The following is an 18,158-nucleotide window of genomic DNA, read 5'->3' on the forward strand; positions in this document are numbered from 1 at the left end:
TGAGCTCTGGCTGCGCAATTAGTGTTTCCTGTTCCACATGGCAACATGTTGGGACCAGTTTCTATCTCTTCCTGAACAGCCCACTAGCTGATTGTAACTTTTTCCTCCTTGTGTGTCTGAAAGGCTTGACTCCAGATTAGGAAAGGCTCTAAAAGCACCATCTCAGAAGATCTGAAAAGCATCCAATTCCTAGAGGCCAGAAACCTATCACCATTTCCCCTTATGCCTTAGACTCCGAAAGGCAATGGAGAGAAATACTTACTATATTTTGGAATGTAGAACTAGTCACAGAATCACTAAAACACCGTCTAGTGCAACCTGAAACTGCAAAAAAATTCCCTTACAACATATGCAATAATAATAATAGCATTTATACAGTGCTTTAAGGTTTGCAAAGTTCTTTACAAATATCACATTTTATCCTTACAATAACCCTATGAGGTAGGTGCTATTCTTGTCTCCATTTTACAGATGAAGAAACTGAGGCAAGGTTAATTGACTTGCTCAGGATCATACCAAATGATATTTGACCCCAGGATGGGGTGAAAGCTATTTCTTCCTTAGTAATGGAGAAGAGGATGGCCAGAGAACACTGCACCAGCTCCCCTTATAACCACCTTGTGCGGCATGTGAGAAAGGCAGAAGGCATATTTACAGTGGACTGTAAGAAGCTGAACAGAGTTGTCACAGCAGTTGCTGAGATCATTCCTGACCTTATTAATGAGATGGACCAGGTAGCCTTGACACCTAGTGAGTAGTATGGAATTGCTAACCCTGCCTTTTTCTCTATTCTAATGACTAAGATTAATCAAAAACAGTTCACTTGTACCAAGAAAAACAGTCTATTACACCTTTACCATCTTTCCTCAGGCCTACTTGACCTCTTCCTCATCCTACCACAGTCTGCTGGGCAGAGACCTAAAAGAGGCTTCCCTTTCTGAAGAAATTTTTGTACGCCATTACATTGGTGACGAGAGATTGACCAGACTGGATGAGGCCACAGAGGCAGAGACTCTAGAGCAAATGGCAGTGGATGTGTAGGACAAGGGGTAGATGACCGACCCTAAGAAAATCCAGGGTCCAGAGCACTCAATTAAGGTTTGAGGAATATAGTACTTAGGGAGAGCCTGAATGAGTCTAGCTACAGTTCAGAATGAGTCACTGACACTCGTTTTCTCGCAAGGAAGCCCAGGGGTTTGTTGGACTCTTTGTGTTTTGGAGAATCCACATTCCCTGCCTGGGTATCCTTATGGCCTCCATAAACAAATTACTTGAAAGTCTGCCTATTTTACCTGGGTCCAGAGCAACAGTCTTGGGATATCTAAAGTACATTGACTCTCCCCCTGAGCACTTATGACCTGGGGGTAGGAGTGGGGGTGGGGGATCCCTATGTCTTTAGATGTCTCTGCCCTTAAAGACCAGACTGAGTGGAGGTTCTGGAAGGCACCTAAGGTTGGCACAACCAACCTTTAAGCTTATGGAAGTGTAAGCTCCCTGAAGCAGTTGCTCAATATACCATTTTTTAAAAACAGTTGCTTACCTGTTACTGGCCCTAGTTTCCACATCATTCCCTTTCATTAAAGCTGCCTGATGGGTTGGGTAAGATGCTCTCCACCATCTCCAACAAGATGGGAGGCCTGAATTGTTAAGTGCAAATGGTATGTTCGAGATAATGCTTGCCCAGGTCCTATGGATGTTACTACCCTTTACAAAAAGACTTTGACTTTGCCAGAAGCTGAGGCCTTCAGTCCCATCCCTAACACTTGGCCTCCTCTACTAACCCAATGGACCCTTGACTATGAGGACCTGGCTCCAGAGGAACTCCTGTTTGTCTGGTTCACCATTGGCTCTGTTTACTATGAGAGAGGCATTTGAAACTGGACTTCAAAGGCCATTAATCTAGAAATGAGAAATACTCTGAGGTATAGGGTGTGTCTATGGAGGAAGAAGGGACAGTAACAACCATCCAGACAAATACAATCTACCTAGTAGGCTGGGCTATGACCCACATGATTGGTATGTGAGAAAGCTTTGAAGAAATCAGATAAGATCTTCATCTGCCTTAATTTGTAGGTGGTGGACATAGCTCTAGCCTAAAGGTATGGGGCCTGGAAAGAGCAAGACTGAGCAGTCAAAAGGCTCTCCCCTTTGGGTTCAGTCAGGACCAATGGAAGAATTTTGCTAGTGCCTCTTATAGCACACAATTTTTTTATTTGGAGGGGAAGGGCATGTCAGCATCCATCAGATAAATAATATGCCCTTTGCTGAATTAGATAATTGGGATAATTCTGTTATAAGAAAAGTAGAGATTGGAAATAGGTCCATTTGTGATCTGGGTACGTAGGCCATGGGTCCATGTTGTTCTAGACATAAGACCATATGATGCCCCGCCCCCCAACTAAGGATGAGGCAATACTTCTTCCCACAACAGGGCTATTTGGGCCCATTGGAAAGTCTACTGATCGCTTGTGGTCCTCAACCTGCCCTCAATTGTCAAAATGACCCTTCCTTCTCCCACCCCCCATTTCAAGATAAGAGGTTTGCCACTGCTAGACAACAAATTTGTCATCATGTTCTCTGACTATCAGAGTTGGGTGTCCCATCTCCCAGACACCCAGAAACCATGTCCTCAATCAGTGCCACCCTAGAAAAGGGTAAGCTTCCTCTGCCCTATCAATTTTTAAGATCCAGTCTCCAGGAAGACTTAACTGATAAGGATGGACCATTTTTGGACATTCTGGTTGATCCTCTCTGACCTGTTTCTATTCCATCCCTGAAGTTGAGCTGGCCAGGCCTCAAGGTTTGGTGAAATGGCTCAGATCCCTCTCAACTAGCAGATATCCTTTCCCCAGCAAGGTTTAAATGACTTCTCAGAAAAGGCTTGGGGGACCGAAGTGTGATCCAGCTGGGAGCTGCCTTGCTTTCTAACAACCTGAAGGGAAGTAAAATTGTCCTGGCATCACTATGATAGATATGTATTTACCTAAAAGAAAAGGAGTCTCCTAACTGGCTCAGTGGCAATCAAGTTTCTGGATGAAAGTGAGGAAAGAGACCATCCTGAAGCTTTGTCAAATAAGGGACAGAGATCACTGGGACAGGCTGTGTTCAAGAGGGTAATAACCCCTTAACTACTTCACTACAAATGACCCTGACTCATAATGAAGATCAGCAACTGTCATACTTTATGTATGCTGTGGTCTTGATGCTCCTGGTGCTGTGCCTACTCCTCATTCTCCCTTTCCAGTCAGAGTTCCACTCTGAACTGCCCCCAACAACATCCACCACATGATGTATCCATCTTTCCAAAAGCAAAGTCTTCAATTTGTCATATTCCCTCTCCTCCATATGCAGTCTGTATTCCTTCAAGACACTGCCCAATTCTTCCTTCCTTCCCTCCTTCTCTTTTCTTTCTTCCTTCCTTCTTTCCTTCCTTCTTTCCTTTTTCTTTCTTTCTTTCTTTCTTTCTTTCTTTCTTTCTTTCTTTCTTTCTTTCTTTCTTTCTTTCTTTCTTTCTCTTACCTACACTAAACTTCCTGTGCTATCTGTGCCAGGCATTTGGCATTCCACGGTCAGAACTGTCCAGGAATAATCCTAAAGCCCTTTCAGTGGTAGAAAGTACTGTTAGAGACCTTTAGGATTTTGCCATCCCACCAAGGGGTAGGGGGTAGTAGACTTCATATCTTTTAGAATCTTGCCATTTGGTCCATGCTAGTCTTTTTCTAAAAGGCAGTGAAGCTGTCCTCAATTCTTGATTGGTCTCTAGGATATTAGGATATTTGAGCCTTTGGTGTAGTTTTCCAGTAGCCTGGGACATAAAATAGCCAACCCTTCAGACCCCCACCTGCTATGGAGTCAACATACCTTCTGACTGGATGTGTTACATGGAGACATGGTAGAGCTGTGTGTCTACCTGAACTAACACTGTATCCTTGTTATTCATATCCTTTCTTTTAATTTTTTTTAAATTAATAAGCATTTATTTTTTTATCCTTCCCATCCCACTGGAAAAGTAAAAGAAAAACAAATGTAACAAATGTGCATGGCCAAGCAAAACAACCTCCGTATTGGCTATGAATAAGCATGTGTCTCATTGTGCAAACTGAATCCATTAACTCTGCATGAGTAGCATATTCCATCATTTTCCTCTGGAATCATCATTGGTTATTGAATTGATGAGAGTTCTTAAGATGTTCAAAGCTATTTATTGTACAAATTATTCTCCCGAATCTGCTCGCTTCATACTGCATCAGTTCACACAAGTTTTCCTAAATTTCTCTGAAATTATCTTCTTCACCATTTCATATAGCACAATAGTATGCCATTATATTCATATAGGCAAATTTAGTCATTCCTCAGTTGATGGACATGCCCTTAGTTTCAAGAGCTTGAATATAACAAAAAGAACTGCTAAAAGTGTTCGTGTGTGTGTGCGTGTATGTATACATATATATGTATATATATATACATATATATACACACATGCATACATATATATTTTATATATGAGGCAGCTAGGTGGTGCAGTAGATGAGGCTCTGGAGTCAGGAAGAACTAAATGTGTGACCCTGGACGAGTCTCTTAACCTCTGTCTGCCTCAGTTTCTTCATCTATAAAATGGTAACACCTACCTCACAGGGTTATTGTAAGAATCAAATGAGATAGAATTTACAAAAGTGCTTTGTACAATAAGCACTTAATAAATTCTTATTCTCTTTCCTTTCTCATTTCTTCTTCCTTTGACTTCTTTGAAGTACAGACCTAATAGTGGCATTACTGAGTCAAAGGGTATATACAGTTCAATGACTTTTTCTGGCATAGTTTCAGATTATTTTCTTTAATGTTTGGACCAGTTCACAGTTTCACCAACAGCATATGAATGTACCTATTTTCCCCTAGCCCCTCTAGTATTGTTCCTTTTCTGTCCATGTCGCCAATGTTACAGGGGAAAGGTGGAAACTCAGGGTTATTTGAATTTGTACCTCTCTAATTATTAGTGATAATGCATTCTTTATATGACTTCTCATAACTTAGATTTCTTCTTCTGAAAACTGCCTGATTATATTCTGTGACCATATATCAATTGGGGAATGAATCTTAGGGCCATATCCTTTTAATACTATGATTATTAACCTCTTTTTGTTAGCTGTTAGATGGTCTATACAAGTATCTCATTCATTCCAATCTCATACCTGAACTATTGCAGAGCTTCTTAAACAAATGGTCTTGAAAAATGTGGCAGCAGCGAAAGATTTCTGAATGTGCAACAACCAAAATTTAATTCAAAATCAAACATGTAATGAACCTGAGGTGCTTCTGTCAGTGCTTGCCCTTGTTGCATTGTGCAGCCTTGGTTCTGAACACGAAGCATATGCACTTTGCACTGTGCACTGTGCCACTCAATGCCAATGAACACTGAAACAAGGGGTCTCAGGTGGAAGAAGTTTAAGAAGCCCTAAACTACTGGACCAGCCTGAGTCAGTCCCAGACCACAGTAGCTAGGATTCAAACATAGTTTTTTTCCTGATTGGCATGTTAACCACTTGTTAATTATGGAGGCTCATTCTTTCAGGCCCTGAGTGGCTTCATTGCTTAATAACCTTGGCCTAGTGAATCATTTCACTCAAAGTAGTCATCATTTAGATTTTGTTGTGCACAGGATGCAGAAACACTTAAATGATGTGTAAAATTCAAATCACCTGCATTCCCAGGTTTCTTCCATGGATTATAGTGTCAGGTTAAATATGTGAAGTCTGTAGGCTTCCCAGTTATTTGTATATATTGTGTGTCTTAAATACTGCAAATATTTTGAATGAAGACACAAAGAAGCAATAAAGTGTTAGAACAGATTAGTTTGAGACTCTCTCCCTGAAATAATCCTTCCTAGTAGCAGGAAGGTTGTCCCTGATTACTTCAAGGATGATCTTCTGATTCCATAAGACCTTCTCATATACAAAGAAATTGTTTGGAGTGCTGAAAAAGAAAAGTTTGAAAAAAAATCTCGAGTCCAACACTAAGTAGGGAAGAGAATCCCCACAGAGAGAAGTGCCTAGTCAGAATTACCTTATAGGCATAGTTTGAACTCTTAATTCAACATATATATATAATATATATATACACATGTGCGTGTGTGTATATGTGTAGATTTTGAGCTAGAAGGGATTTTTAGAGATAATCTAGTCCAGCCTACCTTATTTTACAGATGAGACTACTGAGGCTCAGAAAAATGAATCGAATACCTCAGGTAGTGTACATCAGAGCTGAGATTCAAACTCAGACTCTTTTAACACTTGCTCTGCCATTCAGTAGCATTATGATCTTAAGCAAGTTCCTTCTTCCTTTTTTTTTTTAACTTCTCTGGGCCTCAGTTCCTATATCGGTAAAATGGATAGAATTTAGATGATCTCTAAGATCACTTCTGGCAGCTAGGTGGTGCAGTGGACAAAGTTCTGGGTCTGGAGTCAGAAAGACTCAGCTTTTTGAGTTCAAATCTCGCCTCAGACACATAACTAGCTTTGTGACCCTGGGCAAATCACTTAACCCTGTCTGCCTCGGTTTCTTCATCTATAAGATGAGCCGGAGAAGGAAATGGCAAACCACTCCAGTATCTCTGCCAAGAAAACCCCAAACGGGGTCATGAAGAGTTGAACACAAGCGAATAACAACAGCAACAAAGATCGCTTCTATATCTAAAAATCTGTGATTTAACCAATAAATGTGGTATTCTCTTGGTCTATAGCTTTAAAGTCACCCTTAATCCCTAAAAATGTGAAGTGAATGCAGTCTAAATTCATTAGGGTAGAACAAGCTTTCTTCTTTTGAGCATATTAAAGTACCCTTGACAGTTTGGTTTAACAACTGGAATTTTCACCCTGGGCTTTGTTCACAAATTTGTCTGGTCTGGAAGCAAATCTTTTCATGTCTATGAGCAGCTTGTTTGAAGTGCAGAGAGAGAGCTGGCCTCAAGACCAGGAAGGTCAGGTTCATGTCCTTCCTCTGACACATCCTGACTGTGTGACCCAAGGTAAGTCATGTGATTGAGACAACTCTTCAGACTACAAGCTGCAGAAAAGGTACCAATCTGCATTAGTAGAGGGAGTTTCCTCATCTGGGAATTCCCTATACCAATGAAATCATAATTCTAGTTCCTATCCTGTACCCCTACTAGCAAGGTCCCTTCACTTGTCAGAATTCTTGTCTCTCTATCTCTCTAATCTGTCTCTCCCTAGGTAGAACCAATGGAGGCAGCTAGATGGCTCAGTGGATATAGCACTGGGCCTGGAGTCAGGAAGACCTGAATTCAAATCCAGCCTCAGATGCCTACTTACCCTAGGCAAGTCATTTCACCTCTGTTTGCTTTAATCCACTGGAGAAGAAAATGGCAAACCACACCAGTATCTTTGCCAAGAAAATCTCATGGATAGTATGGCCCACAGGATCACAAAAAAATTGATGCAACTGAAAAGCAAGGTAGAGCTAAAACAAAAGATGTTTAATCTCTGAACTTCTTAGAGAAATTATAGGAAATAAGCCTAAATACATCACATAGGAGAGATTAAGGATCAGAAAGCCAGGATTAGTTTCATTTAGTTATTACTGAGGCGAATAATGATATGATGGACTTGGAATATTCCAAGTCTCCTATTTGGTCTCACTACCTTAGCCTCTCTTCACTATAATCCATCCTTCATATAATATAGGTAAGACCACATCACTCCCCTTACTCAATAAACCCATTGTCTCTCATTTACCTAGAACATCAAGTATAAATTCCATCATCTGGCATTTAAAGCTTTTCACATTCTGTCCCCAGCCTAGCTTTCAAGTCTTAAACATTATTCCCCTCTATTCACTCTGCAATACTTTATCTCAGTGCCAAAAACAGAACATCTACTAAATTTTTAGCTTACTTTAATGATAATTTTGTCCTTCAAATGTTGAGGAGCTAACAAGGCCCTAGTTACTAGGAGAAATTATGTTCTGAATTTGCTTCTCACTAAGAAGGAGGAAATGGTTTGTGGAGTGGAAGCAGTGGGAACTTTAGGCAATTAATCGACCATCCACTTAACCACTCTCTTTTAGAATTTCAGAAAGAGGAGGTATAAACCAGCCTGACATGTACTCTAGATTTTTGGAAGGCAGATTTTAAGATTTCAGAGGAGTCATAGGTAGGATAAAATTCTAAAGACAGGAAGAGAAATAATTTCAATGGAGAGGGGAAAAGGGAGTTGTATCATGAGACACTCATCCACAGATGATCAACCAAACAACTTAGATTTTTAAAAGACATATATATGTAGATATTTACATATATACACATATACATACATACATATATACATACAGCCTTTGTGCTTTCTATGAAGATTTTGAAGGTAAAAAGGAAAGGAAGAGATACTTCCTCTTCTGGGTCCCACCCTTGAAATGTGAGTATTATCAACCTGGTCTAGACACTCATTCTCAGTAGTCAGGTCCTGCTGTCAACTCCATACCTGCAGAGAGTTTTCTCTGTGCGTGTGGGGGTGGGGGGATAATGGAAAAAGAAATACAATCTGAGAATTCATCCTTCTTCTAAAAACAATAGACTCAACTTAGCTTAAGGACAAAAAAAAAAAAACCAACCCAGAAAACCCTGGATCCAGCTTTGCCTACTTTGTGACACTTACTTAAAATACATTACATTTCTTTATTTTTAACTATATAAGCTCCCAACCAGGCTAGAAACCTGGCACTTTGAAATAAGGGTTTGAATTTCCATCTTTTAAAAAAAAAATCCTGTATATGTAACTGCCAAACACTGCCCATTTTCTCTCTGCCTTCCCTTTCCCAGATAATAGAGCACACATTCAGGAAGTTAGATCAATTCTTTTTCTCAAATCAGTCAGCTTTGGTATTAGTAAAATCAACAAGCAAGCAACTCTAAAAGACAAAACACTGGATTAGATGTCTCTCCTTTCAGAAGGACAGGGAAAGGGAGAAGAGCCGTTTCAGTATGAATTATCAGTCAGATAAAAGTCCTTATGCTCTAGCCTCAGATGGCTTTTCTGCCTCAATGGAAGAAAGTACCAGCTGCTACTCTGGATCCTAGTTACACACAACACTAACCAGGGTCAACTACCATTATGTACTCCATTCCCTAGCATACATCTCTCCTCTTTGCTTCTGCTTCACCTTTTCCATTTGAATCCTAGACAGCCTTCCTTCCCAATCTAGTGGGTCAGTGCACAGGGTGCTGCCATGTCAACAGCCACAACACAACCCTTTGTCACTGTACATTTGTTCATAGAGACACAACAAGTCTCCCAGGACAGGAAAAAACAACACTGTTTATTTGGAACTGTATTTTCCAGAAACTCCTACAGCTATACTCGTCTTTGTTTCTGCCCATAAAGAAGTCAGTCTCCACCAAACTTTGCTACGTATAGAAGATCGGCAACGAGGGCAGATAACAGAATGAATACAAAAGCGTGGCTTGGTTCTGTAAAAACAGTATAAGGATTTTTGTTGTTCAGTTGTTTCAGTTGTGTCTGAGTCTTCATGACCCCATTTGGGGTTTAATTGGCAAAGATACTGGAATAGTTTGCCATTTCCTTCTCTAGCTCATTTTCCAGATGAGGAAACTGAGTCAAATAGAGTTAAGTGACTTGCCCAAGGTCATTCAACTGTTGTCTGAGGTCTTCCTGACTCCAGGTCTATCCACTGCACCCCCTAGCTGCCTAGTGTAAGGATTACTAAATCTCAAAATACTGAGAGAAGCTAAGGACCACAAAAAGGTGTTATTTTAAAATATTTCATGGGAGGAGAATGAGACAGCATCTGAGGATAACCAATAAGAGGGAGAAGGCAGGCTTTCTCAACTCTTAAGTCAATTCTGTTTTCTCTGTCAAGGAGAATGATTTTTGGATTGTAAAGAACGGGACGAAAGTCAGATGTAAGGAAGTAAGGAAGCAAAACAGCACCCAGATGCCCCTGATCGGTTCAGATCACCAGGCACAGACGAACCATATCCTTGAGTACTGATGTAATTGCTCAGCCACTATCAGATGATGTGCATTTATTAAGCACTTACTATGTGCCAAATCCAAAGCATTTATTAAGCACTTACTATATGCCAAGTAATCTTACTAGTCTCCTGAGGGACCTGTATGTGGGTCAAGAAACAACAGTTAGAACTGAACATGGAAAAACTGATTGGTTCAGAATCGGGAAAGGAGTACAACAAGGCTGTCTATTTCCACCTTATTTATTTAACTTACATGCAGGGTACATCACGTCAAATGACAGGCTGGATGAATCAAAAACCAGAATTAAGGTTGCTCGGAGAAATATCAACAGTCTCAGACATGCAGATGATATCAGTCTGATCGCAAAAAGTGAAGAAGAATTAAAAAGCCTCTTGATGAAGAAGGAAGAGGAGAGTGTAAAAACTGGCATGAAGCTTAACATTAAAAAAAACTAAGATCATGGCATCTGGTCCCATTACTTCCTAGCAAATAGAGGGAAAAGAAATGGAAATAGTGTCAGGGTTTATGTTTTGGGGTTCAAAGGTTACTACCAATGACGACCGCACCCATGAAATTAAAAGATGCCTAGTCCTTGGAAGGAAAGCTATGGCAAATCTGGACAGCATACATCTGGACAGCAGATACATTACCTTGCCTATAAAGGTCCATATGGCCAAAGTCATGGTTTGTCCAGTAGTAGTGTACGGCTGTGAGAATTGGAGAATAAGGAAAGCTGAATGCTGTAGAATCGAGGTTTTCGAATTGTGGTGCTGGAGAAGACTTTTGAGAGTCTCTTGTACAACAAGAATGTCAAATCAATCAATACTTAAGGAAATTAACACTGACTATTGGGAGGACAAATACTGAAGCTGAAGCTTAAACACTCTGGCCACATAATGAGAAGACAGGACTCATTAGAAAAGACTCTGATGCTGGGAAAGATAGAAGGCAAAAGGAGAAGGGGGTAGCAGAGGATGAGATGGATAAATAATGTCATGGAAGCAATGAACATGAGCTTGGACAGACTTTGGGAGATAGTGGAGGAGGACAGAAAGGCATGGCATGCTATGGTCCATGGGGTCATAAAGAGTCAGACCCAAGAATGATTGAACAGCAATTGTGCCAGTTGCTGCTAAGTGCTGGGGATAGAAAGAAAGCCAAAGGGCAATCCCTGCTCTCAAGCAGCTCACTGTCAATGGTCTTTCAAAGCTTATGTAAAAAAGGAAAAGCATCAAAGGATTGAAAAAGGACAAATATTGTACTGGTTTCTAAAAAAAGGGAGAAGATGGAGTCTGCCAACTGTAAGCCAGTGAACTTGACTTCAATTCCTGGGAAAAAATAACAGATTGTGGACAGATGGGCCAAAAGAGGACCCTGAAGCTAGTAAGGAACAGATTTTAATGGCCTAAGATGGCTGTAGACTTCATTTAGAAATGGGAAACTTATACTTGTTATGCATATGCACACACTCACACACACACACAAGAATACTATAAACATTCTGCATGCTTGCAGAGTTTGCACTAGCAAACTTCTGGAACACACAGGCATTGACTGACTGTTTATCATTGTAAGGAGACAGCAATGAGCCATACCTTGGTAGTGACTGACAATTTCACTAGATATGCATGGGCATATAAAGTGAGAAACTAAAATGCTTTGACAGTTGCTAAAGTATTGTGGGAGAAGTATTTTTCAGTGTATGGATTCCCTATAAGGATTCATTCTGAACGCTGGTAGGAACTTTGAAAGCAAATTACTTTTTAAAATGTTGACTTTGGCAGGAATCAAGAAATAAAAAACCACATTTTACAATCTTCAAGGAGATCCATAATCTGAGCATTTTACAAATGCTAGATGGAATTATTTGAATTCAAACTGTATATTTCCATTGGGCTAGAACCAACGACCTTATTTCACACAATCACAACTTCAAACAGCACAAATTCAAATAAATGATATCACTTCAGGGGATTCATTATTAACATTTATCTGGACTTAGCTATAATTGAATACCTATGAACACGTTGGGAACATTGAAGCCTGAACAAAAATCTCAACAGAGACTATGCGTGGCATTTTTAGTTCATAAATACAACTCTGCTGGGAATAATGTCACAAATTTTACACAAAATTTACTAATGTTTGAGTGTGAACGTTGGCTACCTATCAACTTGTGCTTTGGAGGCCGAGAAGGAAAAGAATATAACTGCTCATGATAAATCCACTTCCCAATTAAGAGAGATTGAAGAAAGCTTACCATTTATGACCTCAGCTCATAAAAATTCTGACGGAAGTAGACAAAGGTACAATGTCCAAATTTATCAGACAGTTGACAATATTTTGCTGAGAAAATATGAGTCAAGGAACATACAAATTAATGAATAAATGGATATTTCCTCCTTTTCAAGTTGATGAGAGACTGGGCAACTTGGCATTGTACCAAATAATGCCAGAAAGTGGTGGGAGTTCTATTAAAAAAAAACAATTTATAGAAACCATCTATTGTCCATAAGAAGTTAGTTGGATTCCCTGAAAAGCAAATGAAATTTAATTAATTAAACAGACTTTAAAGAGAAGATACTATCTACCAATTATAACTAGACCATCTGAGTTAAATTATAGAAAGGAAGAAAGAAATAAGATTTTATTATGCATCTACTATGAGCCAAGCACTTTACAAATACTAACTCATTTGATCCTGCTCATAACCCTGGGAGGTAATTATTCCCATCACTATTCCCATTTTATAGTTGAGGAAACCGTGGCAGACAGAGGTTAAGCGACTTGCCCAGGGTCCCCAGCTAATAAGTGTCGGAGGCCAGATTTGAACTCAGGTCTTTCTAATGACAGGCCCACTGTACCACCTAGCTGCCCCTAATAGCTCAGAAGGTGATGTTTCCAGTAAGAAGCCCTGTGCTACAACCTGTACCACATTTGAGTAGAACCTTAATTCAAACAAGGAGAAAAGGTTGTACCCAGCTGCCGTGCCTTTCCTGCCAAAAATCTTGTTTGCAGGGGAGAGTGCTAGGGAATGGACCCGAAATTTCAGCTGTGTGGCCCTAAGTAAGTCACTTAACCCTGTTTGCCTCAGTTTTCTCATCTGTAGAATGAGCTGGAGAAGGAAATGGCAAACCACCCCAGTATCTTTGCCCAGAAAAACCCCAAATGGGATCATGAAGAGTCAGACACAACTGAACAAAATGATACAGAACTCCTAGGTGAGAATTCTCCCTCTATCAGTGAAGGTTAGAACCTTTTCTGCAGTTTAAAGTCTTAGAGTTGCCTAGAGCACAGACAGGTTAAGTAACTTACTTAGGGTTGCATAGTCATTATGGTGTCAGAAGTAGGACTTTAACCTCATACTTTCTGGCGTTCATTCTCTATGTACTATGTACTACATACCATGTTGCTAGAGATTTTTTTTTAAGACAATCTGTAAAGTTCAGGGATGATGTCATTTCATACCATAAACAAGTTTAGTATATACAAAGAAAGGTCAGTGGGTCACAAAAGAACCAGATCTATTCCACAGTGTGGCACAACAAAAAAAAAGCACTGGTTCTGAAGCTGGGTTCAAGTCCCATCTCTGATTTGACTTTAGTTAAATAACAGCCTCTCTAGACTTTAATTCTTGCATCTGTAAAATAAAAATGGCCTCTGAGATCCATTCTAATTCCTATGAACTCTTACTAGACTAACTTCTGGTGCTGCAGAAGAAATGGTTACTCATATAGCCAGATGTAGTTCCCACTGAGGAATTATGATCAATACTTTTGGATGGGTTATACATGTATTACTATTCTCTTTAACTGTTATCATTCTTATAGCTAGTATTGTATTATTTTCTTCCTTATTTAAAGCAGCCTGTCATAGGGTGCTTTGCATTATGATCCGTGCATTGTATTTAATATTAGTGACATTTGGTATATCTTCAGATGATTTTCAGGTGAGTGAGAATTTTTGGCTGGAGGGAAGAAAAGCAACACTGGTGTCACTAGGTTTTGCCACAGAGACTAGATACTGTATCTTCAGGAAAATAATGGGGGGGGGGGGAGTGGAAGGGAAGGAAAAGAGGCTAACAGTACCATGTCTCAAAGGGAGAATAGTGCTCTTAGACATCAATTCATACTGTAATAGTGATCATCAAAAATATTTGGTGCTAGTTAGAAAGATTTAAAAGTCAGTGGAACATATTAGGTACATATGACATAGAAGCAAATGAAAATAGTAACATAGCATTTGATAAGCCCAAAGAATCCAACAACTAGATTAAGGACTCATTATTTGACAAAAACTGATGCTGGGAAAACTGGAAAGCAATCTGGCAGAAATTAGGTTTAGACTAACATTTTAAACCATATACCATAACAAACTCCAAATAGAAACATGCCTTAGGTATCTATTTAAAAGGCTACATCATAAATCTTTCTAAAAGGTTACAACTTAAATGAAAAATGAAGAAAGATGATACCTTTTGCAACCACTGATAGGGGAAGAATTCCTGACTAAATAAAGAATAGAGAAGACAACAGAAAATTAAATGGACAATTTCCAATACGCAAACTTAAAAGTTTCCACAAAACAAGTGCAGGTTAAATTAGAAGGAAAATAATTAATTGGAAAAAGTCTCTGCAGCAAGTTTCTCTGATAAAGACCTCATTTATAAGATATTTAGGAAATGGACTCAAATACATCAGGATGTGATATTAAAAATTTGATATGCTACTTTATTTTATTAAGGCTTAATCAAGCTTAATTGAGTTACTATTCTCACTCATTAAGTTAGTTTAAAACTCCTTAAACCTGCAACTTTGGTTCCCTATTTCTCTTTCATGAATCACCCACCATCTACTTTTAGGAGAAGCTTACTTAAGATAAATAAAGGTCAAATATATTGCATGAAATGTATATACTGTTCAAATTCTCCTTCCCTGAGCTGTGTGAAATCCCCATTTTCTGATTCTAGCCAATCACAACTTGAACATGCCCACAGTGCTAAAGAGGGTTCAACTCTGGTATAAACTTGATTTCTTAAAGGGGGAAGTAGACCCTCCCAATTCTCATATTCAGTGACTCATTACCCTAAATACAGCTTCTCTGTGGACAATTCTACTTCGGGTTCTAGTCTAGGGTTTCCCCCTAAGTGAGGAAAGGGAAGTAAAGGAGATACCCAATACACTACATATATCATCATAAAAACAACAGATCATTTTATTCCCACGAAAAGCAATCATAAGCAAAAGAGAACCACAACATGCGTTAGCAAAACAATTTAAACAAAATTCCAAAAGTCAATAATGTGGCCAGGTTACAATCTGCTGATCTGCTAGGAGGCTGGGAGTAAGCCTCATCCTAAGAATTTGGCCATTTTTTTTGTCTCTGTCTTTCTTTCTGTCTGTCTGTCTCTCTGTCTCTCATATTGATTCTTTTCTTGGCACCAGCCAGATCCTATTGCAGCTGCTGCTGCAACCACACTCTAGTGGTCACTGTAGCTACTACCTTGCTGGCCTCCTTGGGTTTCATACCCTTCTGAAACAACCAAGGTCTTCTAGATTCATCCATCTCAAAATTGCTGCTCAGTCACCCAGTTGTAGAAGGGAACATAAGAAGTGGGAGATAGCCCTATCCAGGGGGATAGAACATGTGTTCGTGGTTATATGGGGCTGGCTGAGAGATATAGCTTATCCGTGGCTTGGGCTCAGCAACCAATAGTGGAGTGGGGGGCCCTCAATTTAGAGATGAGTCATACACAGCTGGAAGCAGGCAGAGAATATCTATAAGTGCTCAAATTTCCACAGGTCTCCAGGAATTATGATATAGTCACCAGTAACGATTACTTAGTACACTCTAAAAAGAGTAAAGAGGGAACGGCACCTGGACACCCACTACGCATGCTCTGTGATATATCTTCCTAATGGACTGCTGTGACCTCTTTCTTTGCCTTTTTCTGACTTTGTTTCATTTCCATCTGGGCTTTTTTGTTTGTTTTGAGACTGGATCTTCCCGTGTCCCTTAGGCTGGAAGTACAGTGACCTTTCATGGGCCCAAACCCACAGCTGATTAGAAAGGGAGCTTTGACCTCTTCCTTTTCCAACCTGGGCCATTTTGCCTGTTTTTAGACAACTCCACTCACAGAGGCTCAACATACTGATGCTGGATATAATGCAGACACCCAATCAGCTTGGCCCGCTGAAACTTGGAACTCCAGAGGTCAAGAGACCCTTGAGCCTCCTTGGTAGCAGGGATTTATAATATGTGCACCATTGCTCCCCAGAAAGAGCTCTTTTTAATACAGAGGAAGAAAGTCACAAGACAGCCCGTCTCCCAACTCCACATTTTTCCCCCAGACTATCCTCCATGCCTGGAAATTCTCTCCCTCTTCCTCTCCATCTCCTAGTTTCTCTAGCTTCCTTCAAGTTCCACCTAAAATCCCACCTTCTGCAAGAAGCCCTTCCTAATTCCCTTTGAATGCCTTCCCTCTGAAATGAGCTCTAAGCTCCCCTGGCTATGCCTTGTTTGTACATAGTTGTTTGTACATTATCTCCCCAGACCCTCTTTGTGTTGTGAGCTCCTTGAGAGCAGGGAATGTTTTTGTCTTTGGCAAAAAGCCCCAGTGCTTAACACATAGAAGGCATTTAAAAACAAGCATTTAAAAATGCTTGTTGACTTGAAAGAGCTAGAAATAAAATCTGTGCCGCAGAAGGCCTTTCTCTTTGAAAAGGCCAAAAAAGAAAGAATTAAAAGCTAAGAATGGGACCAGAGAGTCTAAGTATACTTTTCACAGAGTTGTGAAAAGGCCTGAAACATCATGGACTTAACCTTACAGCTTCCCTCACCCACACACCTATAGGCAGGACCTGGGATGGCCACCAAATGACCTGAAGAAAGGGAGCCCAAAAGCTAAGAACAGAGAATAATTTAGCAGCCCTGAGAATGAGGAGACACAGGAGCTCTATTCAGCAGCAACTTCGTGTCCCAGCGGGGGCAGCATAATGATATCACCACTGTTGGACCTGCAGCATCAGAGATGTGAGCTGTTCCTCGTGCCTTGGTCATGTGTTCCCATGTATATGCCCCTCCACAGACAAACTTTGGCCACACATATGTCCCGCCACTTGTATGTCCTAAGCATGTCCATTTTTCTCTTTATACATATATATATAGATAGATATAGATATAGATATATATAGATATGTGCCCCAAATATATCGGGTGTGTGTGGGAGCAGTGTTCTATTTTTGTTCTGCTTTGTTGACCCTACTATTTTATTAAAATTATTTTATTAAAAATTACTTTAATTTTTTTAAAAAAGTACTGAAAAGTCAGAGAACCCTATCCTTCTCAACTTTGGGGCACTTGGTCTTTTTAACTTCCTTATGAAAGAGGGGCGAGAAGGGCTAGCTCTAAATCAAGAAACCAAAGCCCAGAGAGACCGTGTCATTTACTCATGCTCCTCAACATCAGGGACTTCCTATTTTATTCCCTCAGTGTCTCCCGTTAGTCCTAGTATAGGGTAATTTGATGAATCACATGTTCAAAGGCCAGAAGATTAGACTCTTGTGAGGACTGGATTCACTCCTAACTCCTAGACCAGACACTTATTTTGTTGTAACCTTCTGTACAATAACCGAAGGCCATGGCTCTTCTTCTTCCCCCTCCCCCCAGCTAGATCTGCCAAGTGTCCTAGGTGCTTTAAAATAAAAAAAAAAAAGGAATTTAATCATTTTCTTCCCTTTTGTCATGATTCTTAGAGATTCATGATATTCCCTCTAGATGGCATAGCTACCTAAACTGCTAGCCTTTGCACGGACTTTGCTAGCATTCTTCCTTAAAAAGAAAATACTAAGACTGTGACCAGAAAGGAGTTAAGTGAATTTTCACGCCCACTTTCCTCATGAGCATTTGCCTTACATTTGATTCAGTATAGGAACTTGTCCTCCATGAACTCTAGAAAGGTAAGAAGCTTTTCAATCTCACAATATTTGTTAAAGAACCTACCACGTGCAAGATGCTGGGGTAAGGTTGTTGGGCACTGTGCTAGGTGCTATATGAGAAAATAAATTACATCTTACTCACTAGCTGTCCACAGCAAGGTAGGTAATCAAATCCCTTTAGGCCCACTTGAGATTTGTCCTTCAGTCAAGTCCACATTTC

General features: G+C 40.0%; 1 pseudogene; it reads left to right on the forward strand.

Annotated features, from left to right (window-relative positions):
- The first annotated feature begins 566 nt into the window (after window positions 1–566).
- Window positions 567–18,158, forward strand: part of LOC118829861 — a 47,148-nt pseudogene continuing 29,556 nt past the window's right edge.

The sequence above is a fragment of the Trichosurus vulpecula genome, chromosome 8 (assembly GCF_011100635.1).
Source record: "Trichosurus vulpecula isolate mTriVul1 chromosome 8, mTriVul1.pri, whole genome shotgun sequence".
NCBI classification, from domain to species: Eukaryota; Metazoa; Chordata; class Mammalia; order Diprotodontia; family Phalangeridae; genus Trichosurus; species Trichosurus vulpecula.